This window comes from Otolemur garnettii, unplaced genomic scaffold (assembly GCF_000181295.1).
Source record: "Otolemur garnettii isolate 467f Iridium unplaced genomic scaffold, OtoGar3 scaffold00034, whole genome shotgun sequence".
In the NCBI taxonomy this organism is placed as follows: Eukaryota; Metazoa; Chordata; class Mammalia; order Primates; family Galagidae; genus Otolemur; species Otolemur garnettii.
In genome coordinates, this window is record NW_003852429.1 from 14,697,246 (window position 1) to 14,706,673 (window position 9,428).

Consider the following 9,428-nt stretch of genomic DNA (forward strand, 5'->3'; position numbering starts at 1 on the left):
AAGATCCCTATTCTTAGGAAACATGCTGGATATATTTAGGAGTAAAGAGCCATAATACATGTTATTTATTTTCTACTGATTCAGAATATGTATGTGTGTATATGTGCACCTACACTAAATAGACACACACAGGATATATGTACAGGCATGGGGTGGGAGGGGAGAGAGAGAACCAGGAGGCAAATGCAGTACATGTTACAGGTGAATCTCGGTAACCCACATGCCTGATGTTCTTTGAACTATCGTTGCAGCATCTTCTAAGTTGGAAATTATTTCCTAATAAAGTGTTTCTTGAGAAGAAACTATCCCTGGCTCTGCTCTTCCTCACCCACACCCAGGCCATCAGGAAACTCTGTGCACTCTACTCTCAGAGGAAATCCACGATCTGGGGGCTTCTCCGTCTTCCCCACCGGGACACCCTGGCCCACAGGCCCCTTCCACAGTGGATTCCCACCTGAACTCTTCCCACACCCTCACCCCACAGCCCGGGGTCACACAGCAGAGATGGGGTCCCCTCCCTCTGGGTGGGCTGCCTGTGGCCCCCCTCACTGCTGGGTGGAGACCAGCGTGCCCATCGCAGCCCGGCTCTGCCCTGGGCAGTGAGCGTCCCCTCCCTCCACTCAGGGCACTCTGTCCAGGCACTCTGGGGAGCGCGCCAGGCCTGCTCCGCCTCAAGCCTTTCCTTCTGCTGTTCTCCCGCTGCTTGGAAAGCTCTTCCCTCGGTGTCTGTGGGACTGGCTCTGGCATTTTTTCTGCTCTCTGCTCAAATGTCACCCAGTCACCTGGTGGCTTCCTCCCACCAACCCCTCAAATAAAGACCCTCTCCTGGCCCCCCAGAGTGCATCACTCCACCCTTACTTGCCATATTCTTCTAGATCAGGGGCTGGAAAACTTTTTTCCAAGGGCCACAAAGCAAATGTTTTGAGCTCTGCAGGCCACACAGCTTCTGCACACAATTATTCAAGTCTGTCACTGTTGCATCAAAGTAGCCATGACTATCTATGAACAGGTGCGTGTGGCTGGCTCCAGTAACACTGCTGACACGTGCAGGTGCCAGGAAGACTCTGTCAGCAAGCAGATCCTCACTCTAAATAAAGGCCGTTCCATGGTTACTTGTTGCTTTTGTTTTGTTTTGTCCATTTCCCATCAGTGAATGTTAAGCTCCACAAGGGAAGCGGGTTCCTTTGCTCACAACTGTGTCTTTAGTGCTCAGAGGAGCAATTGGCTATGAGTTCGTTCACCATTCCCTGGATGAATGGATGAGCCGTCCATGCAGTAACTGCCGGGTCTGCTGTCCTGTATATACGTCCCTTCTCTGATGCAACACATACTCTGCTCACCCATCTATCCCTTCAGTACTGCCTGCTTGTATTTCACTCTAACAAGACTCTGCCCCGTGGCAGAGGTGAGCTTACCCCATTCTTCAGGTCCAATAGGCATCAGTGCACCTGTCAGAACATGCCCAGTGGATCCATCCTGAATGAAGGAATTGATCCCAACAACAAGACCAAAGTGAGAGAGGAAATGGCTAAGCCCGAGGTTGGCGAGAGGAGCTTAGAGGAGAAAGGGGATCCCAGGGGAGTAATTGCTGGCAATTTTCTCTGATTATAGAAAATGGAGACGATATTCTCATCTACTTTTTGCCGGCCATACAGCACCTGGAGGGCTTTGTTCCAGCTGTAGTCTTTATACTTTTCAAAAAAGGAAATAGATATGACAACAGATGGTGTTTCAGAGAAATATAGCCATGACTGTGAGAGGGAGAAAACCTGACATGGGAAAACCGGAGGAAAACCAACCGGGGATGTTGAAAAATGGAGACTTCTCAGCCTAGAAAAGAGGGGCTGTGGAGAGGGACGTGCCTGCTGCCTCATACCCAAGAAGGGCTGCAGGATTTAGAAGGGATTAAATTCTCCATGTTGTTCCAGAAATCAAATCACCTTGTAAAAATTACAGGGATGCAGGTTTTAGTTCAATATAAGAAAGAAATGTTTAGGATTGGGGCCATAGCTGCCCTCTGAGGATGAGGTTTTGTTGAAAGTGAGGCTGGGAAGCTCACCTGGGCACACCTTTGCCTGCACAGATTCGGGCTGCATCTTCCAGCTCTGAGATTATTTGACTCTACAAAAGCTGTGGAGAGGACAAGAGGCACCTAAAAGTAGAGGTGATGAACCAACTCCTGCCTCAAAAGCTTTTGGGGTTCACAATACAGGGTTCCAAACCAGTCCTGATGTAGGTGCCTCCTGACAAGCTGACATCTCCCCAGCAGAGAGAATTGGACCATATTGAAGTGGAGACAAAGACAAAGACTGGTCAATTTAATAATGGGAGAGGAGCTGTTCCAATCACAAGTAAAGTGCTGCAGAGGCCTGACACTCCCTGCCCTTCACAGCAGCCTGTTAGTTCCTCCATATTCCCTAGGAGCAGAAATTCTAACGCCTCCTTGAAACAATGACGCAAACTTTATTTTCTTCCTTAGAACTCTCACTCCATCCCTCTGACCCAGAGTATTTCAACAGATGGCCTTATCTCCCACTTCCCTGAGGACTAAGAGGCCTTGAGAATGAGCTCCACCAGCTCTCACCAATGAAACTATTCCTACCACCTGCTGTGTCCTCAGTGAATCTCCCATCAGGCACAGCTCTTCAGTCGAGAACATGGCTGTCAAATCTGAATGCTGCCCTTTCTTCCCGCCCCTCACACATAATCACTCAGCAAGTCATGTGGATGCAGATTAAGTAAAATCCCCAATTAATACAATCTCTCCTGAAAGTCTCCCACCTATTTGCCACCTGTAATCCTTCTTGTTTCCTGAGTAACATTTCTGAAACTCATCATAATGCTGTTCCCCTCCCTAAATGCTTCAAGAGTTCCCCAGGAACCTGAGTGGAAGACTAAACCCAAATGGCAGAGCAGGGTGTGAATGGACCCTCCAAAGCTCCAGCCTTGTCTGGCTTTCCGGTCTCACTGCTCCTGACTCCATGCTTTCAAGATGCTATTCATTTGTATTAGTTTTCTGTTGCTTCTGTGACAAATTACCACAAACTGACTGGATTAAAACAACAGCATAAATGTATTATCCTAAGCTCTGCAGGTCTCACTGGGCTGAAGTCAAGGTGCTATAGGGCCGCGACATAGTCTGGAGACTCCAGAGGAGACTACTTCCAGAAAAGGCTCCTAGATGCCATCCATATGCCCCAGTGTACAGCCCCTTTCTCCATCTTCAAGGCCAGAAACAAGAGGATGAGCAATCACATCACATCATTACATCATCACATCACATCGTCACATTACATCACGTGATCACATCATTGCGTCACATTACAGCACGTGATCACATCATCACATCATCACATTACATCATGTGATCACATCATCACATCACATTACACCACATGATCCATCATCAAATCACATCATCACTCCCACCTCTTCTGCTTCCCACTTCTACATTTAAGGACCTTGTCATTATTTTAGGTCCATCCAAATAATCAGGAAGAAACTCCCAATTTCAAGTCAGCTGAGGAGCAACCTTAATTCTGCCTGCATCATTAGTCTGCTTTTGCCAGGTAGCCTAGTATACTCACAGGATGCTTTTGTGTGATCATGCTTCTGTCAGCCATGCAATTTTAACCCATACGAAGTCCAGGAACCTCCTTGCTTTTGTCCAACCCTGCGCTATTTTTCCTCTGCCCAGAGCACCCTTCTCTCCTAGTAACCTCTCTCTCCTCCCATTATTTGACCACCAGCTCCTATGCTCCTTCAGAGTACAATGACCACCACCCAGCCTGGTGAGCCTCCTCTGTGCCCACAGGGTTGGGGTGACAGGTTCCATCCCTGCCCTGTATTTAACCTTAGCGGGAACTAGTGCAGCATTGCTGACTGTGCTCTCCCTGGAAACACCCTGGTTTATGTCTACACCCCAAGCAACCACACAATTCCCTGCACCTGGTGAGTCCTCAAGGCTACAGCACAGACCTAACCATTTAGATCCATTCCCGGCCAGAGTAATTACACTATGGATTACGCTGTACTTTGAGGTCTGCCGTAATCAGCCCAAAGGTTCTCTGGGTTTTCTATTTTTTTAAACACTTCTCATTTTTCTCTATTTCTTTGTTTGCCTTTTGTGTATACAGTAAAAATTTCCCTCCTCATATTTCAAGTGATTCATCTGAAAAAGGAACCCAGCTTTGCATATTCTCTGTGGGTTCCCGGCAATAACCTATAGGGCCGCTTGGCAACCCCTTCAGGGTGTCGATGTTTATTTATTTCTAAATTTTGTTGACTGAGTGATACAGATTTTGAGCCTTTAGGGAAGAGTTCTTTTATAACGTGTTTTGTTTATTTATTAGCACACTAGTAACAGTGTACAAAGAGATACTATGATTACATTATACTATTTGTACAAACCAACACATGTCTTTATCATTATCAGATTTGTGGAAATTTTCTTTTTATTTTCCAAGATGGCTATCACTTAATTCTAATTTTCTAGAAAAAAAGGTCATGTTTTCAGGTTGCAGAATATACATATTGTGCTACACATACACTTCAGTTTGAAATCACTCTTTTCTCATCCCAATACAGTAATAATTCATAGGACTCAATTTATTAATAATATATACTAATAAAATCTGAGAAGTATAAATAATTAACATTAATGATTTTAACTTTATATTCCTCAAAATATAATTTCCACATTTTATTCCTCACCAAATCGAGCATATAGTATAAAGTGATTATAAATCTCCCCTGTCAACAGCGTAAACTACTGTAACCCAGGACCAAAGTGCAATGATTAGTGTCAGCCATGTTTAAAGTGAACAGTAATCCTGTGTACACTGAAGGAAATTGTGGACCATCAGATTAAAACAGAATTACATCTACAGATTTTTCTTCAAGGAAAAAAATTCTTTAGGGAGAAGACCTGTGGATGAGAGCTGTGAGGATGGGCTGGGTGTAAGGCTATTTAATGACCAGAAAAGTAGAGAAAGGGAGAGAACGCCACATGTAGATTGTATACCCATAAGTTTGGAAAACGTATAAAAGAACAAGAGATATGGGGAAGACTTCTCGTCAAGTCAGCATGGCTTTGGTGCAGCCTCCAGTCAGGAATGGGAAGCATAGAACAGTCCGCCCTGACGGGGATGCCCACAGAGACAGACAGCTGTCCATTTGGAGAAAGCCCCAAGGAAAGGCCCGAGAGGTGGCGGCAGGAAAGACTGAAGTAAAAGGAACCCCCTGCCACCCAGACCCGAGAGACCACCACCCAGGTAGCCTTTCCCTCAGAACGATTCCATTCTTCTGGATATATTTAATTGACCAATATATTTAATACTCTATAACCACATGTTTCTTGTCCCAGGCCTGACACTCCTACATTCATGAACATCATTTTCAGAGTGGGTTGAAAGTGGGGGGCTGAGCTCTCCTTTAGCTGCCTACACCTCTTCCACAAGACACAGAGCTCAGAGCTCAGCACAACCGACAGCCTCTGTCTTGAGCGCCGGGGACTCCTCAGTTGCCCGTTGGGTAGGGACGGACTCCCAAACAGCCCCTTGTTCCTCAGATGTGGATTTAACATCTGGTAACTCAGACACACCTGGAAAGGTCAAAAATGGGCTTTTTTTTTCTTTTCTTTCAGCTCTTCAAACTGAGGAAAGGGGTAAGAGCCTCACCTCCAAATTATGACTGGCTGCTAAAGAGAAGGGAAGCAGAGTTGGGTCCACACATCTCATTTGTAACCAAAGAGAATCTGAAGGACTTTCTCAAAGATCTCCCCAAATTTACAACATGCAAATCTCACACATTAAAAAATATCCTTTGCCTTCAGGCAAGACAACTCCCAAACCATTATTAAAGACCACTAGAGAAGACTTTGCCATCTCCTTCAATACCTGGCTTCAGTATTTAATAACCCTTAACCATCTGCCAACTCTTAAACTAACTTAAATCCTGCTTCCTGGTGTTTCGGTTGAGGGAATATCCTTCTATGAAGGACAAAGGAATTTTAAAGTTAGAACGTTACTCATCAGCCTGGGTATTACTGCCAGGGATCAACAACACACGGAAATGTCTAAAGCCTGATGCTTTAAAAAATATGATTCCATTATTCACACTTTCTGCAGCCAGCCACAGATATTATTGTAACCTATTTGGAAGACCAGTTTGGCCCTCAGGTCTGATTGTGAGACCTAGCTCCAGCCTGCAACCAGCCTCAGCTCTGCCATGATTCAGAGAAGCAATTTCCATGTCATACAGAACACGGTGCTCTTTACCTGCGATTCCCTTGGTGTGATGGTAACGTGCTCACACATGCAGACTCCGTTGAGAGCACACAAGCATGGAGTAGATGGTTGTTTACCACAGACTCACCAGAACTTCTCCTGGGAGGCTTTGTAATCACAGACCAGCTCATCACCGCTTTCAGTTCAGCTAAGTGACCCTGTGCAAAGAATATCATCCTGTTTGCTTTAACGTCCCCTGGTGTAAACCAGGGTAGCATCATCAGATGGCTGTTTTTTGTCGTGAGAATGTTCTCTCATGGTGTTCTCCACTAAATTCCGAAAGATCTAATACCTATACACCAACAATGTAGTATTAGCCAACACTTATTAGGGGAAATAAATAACACTTGTAACGTTTGGTTCTGCAGGGGTAACAAAATAGGGCATTTCTCTGTAAATCTGTTTAAAGGGGAGGCTTTGCATATTTCTCTGTGACGCTGCAAGAAAGAAAATTGAACAGATCCTTTCAGTAGGTGCTAAATACCATCCACATGTGAGTCATCTTTAAATCATTTCCTTAACAATAGCTGCATTTTGAATGCTACAAATTACTTGGCTAAAAGAGACAGAGAGTGAGCGTGCCAGCTACTAATAAACTCGCGGGCTCAGATGGAGTCAGGGTGGCTGTCACCGCTTATGCTCAGCTGCAGGATGGCACAGAAACCTCAGAAATACACTTATTTCTGGTGAAGAATTACAAGTTGACAGGACAGCTTATAAGTGGGAATGAAGGTAAGGATTCGGGGCGGGGGGAGTGGAGGAAGAGCCCAGACTACCCGAGTGGACCCAGTGTAATTACAAAGGTTCGTAGCAGACAGAGCCAGCTGTAAGGAAAAGCAGCCGCTGGGACTGAGGAGAGAAGGGCTGAGCCCGCTGATGCCGGCCAGCCTGTACAGGCCCGAGGCAGCCGCCCCCCTGGAGCCTCCAGAGCGAGCACAGTCCTGCTGAATCTGGATTCTAACCCAGGGAGGCTACTGACCTCCAGCGCTGCAGAATAATACATCTGTGTTTTTGAAGCCCCTCGGTTTGCAGCACTTTGTTACAGCGGCCATCAGAGACTAATGGAGCTGGTGTGAAGTGCTCCCAGCACAGAAACAGAAGCCAGACTTTTATACAGAGATTGAATGAAATGTTCTTTCCCAGACAATTAAAGATCATCACATGACCTACCCTTTTATGATTTTTTAACTACTTAAAAATAACTTTATTTGTGATGTATTTGTTTATTTTTGGTTTTTTGGTTTCAGATTAATATGAGGGTACACACCATCAGGTTGCATTGTGTGTGTGTATAAGGCACAGTCCGAGTTATAGTTATTCCTTCAGGCAGGAGACATGCCACGTACCTGTTCATGGCTCCCTTGGGGCGGGAACTTGCTGAACCCTCTCCCCACCCTGCCCTGCTTGAATTTAATTGCATTTTCTCTCAGATAAGGCATAATTGTTAATCTACTAGTTTCAATTTAATATTGATCATATGTGATGCTTGTTTCTTCATTCCCATGATTCTTAGCAATGTGCTCTCCAAATCCATACAGGTAGTTACAAAAGATACAAAAGCTCCATTTCTTCTTATGGCTGAATAGTCCTCCGTGATGGACATATGCCACAGTTTATGATTCCATCCAAGTGTTGAAGGGCACTTGGGTTGCCTTTATTCTCCTATTCCGCTAACTCAATGTTCTGAGATCTCAGCTCTACCCATATTATCTAAGAGGACGATTTGTCCATTCTTTGCACACTCCCAAGAACAGGTGGCACTAAAATGGAATTTTATTCAGTGCCATTTAATTGAACTTTCTGGATGAACAATCAAGTTAAAACCCTCCACTTATCCTATAGCTTAAAAATGCTAAAAGACCCCTCCCTTCCACCAAATAAAAGGGACGGTATAGATTTGAGCAGGGGGTGGTGGCAAAATGTGGTCCAAAAACCAAGTCTCCGTTTTTGTAAATGAAGTTTCACAGGCGACAGCCACACTTGTCACTTGCACACTGTATATTCTTGCTTGCCGGCTACAGTAATGAAGTTGAACAGCTGTGGCAGAGATGGTATAACATATCAACACCTGTATTATGTCCTCAATTTTATCTCACAGACAACAAAGTCTTAAGTAAATACTCTCTGGCCCTTTGCAGAAAAAGGCTGACTCCTAGATCAGAGGACAGGCTTTGAAGTCGGGCAGACATAAGTGCTAATTGCAACTCAAGCGCTTAAGAGCTATGTCATCTGGAACAAAGTATTTCATTCTAGTGAGCCTCCTTTTCTCTTATTTGTAAAATGAAGATTTCAGCACCCACCTTACAGGAGATTGATGCCTGGAACATAGATCATACTACATCTGTCGAAATAGGACAAATATTTGATCATTTGTATTATACCATATATTAATTATTTTAAAATTCTATAAACACCAAAAATGGATACCAAAAATATTGTAAATAAGAGAAAGGTGTAGATGCTCCCGGCAGTAATGTGTTCTGCAGTAGATGCTCAGGGTGTATTTTTCTAACGAGTGATCTGAATTTTCAAGCTATGAAATGGACCCTTGATCATATTGGATTTCGTTGAGAAACATTAAAAATCATCTGCTTCAGATCTTTACTCAGATTGTGAACTGCCCAGAGCATTCAAGAACTCGGCCAATATCACCAAGTAACTCCATCTAACAAAGGACCACAGACTGTGACAATGGGAAGGCTGGAAGAATTAGGCAGCTCATCTGGGAGCAACCCCAGGGTCAACCACAGGCATGGACCGCCCTGTGTGAATCACGACTCACACCAGCGATCTCATGATTTATTTACAGATGCTCCTTGACTAACAGTGGGACTATAAGGCCACATATGATAAATGCTGCATAAGTTGAAAATACAGCAAATCAGTTTTAACTTATGATATCTTACATTTATGATGGGTTTACCGGGGTAAAATCCCATTGTACGCTGAAGAGCACATGGAATGCATATTGCTCTGGCACCACCATGAAGTTAAAAAAAATCATGAATTGAACCATGAACTATTGCAAGTCGGGCACTGTCCTATGTGATTTTCAGAAAGCACAGAAGGATATCTGAGTGAGAAGACTAACTGTGTCAGCCTTGTACAGGGAAGAACCCATTCTATGTTATTTTTTTTTTT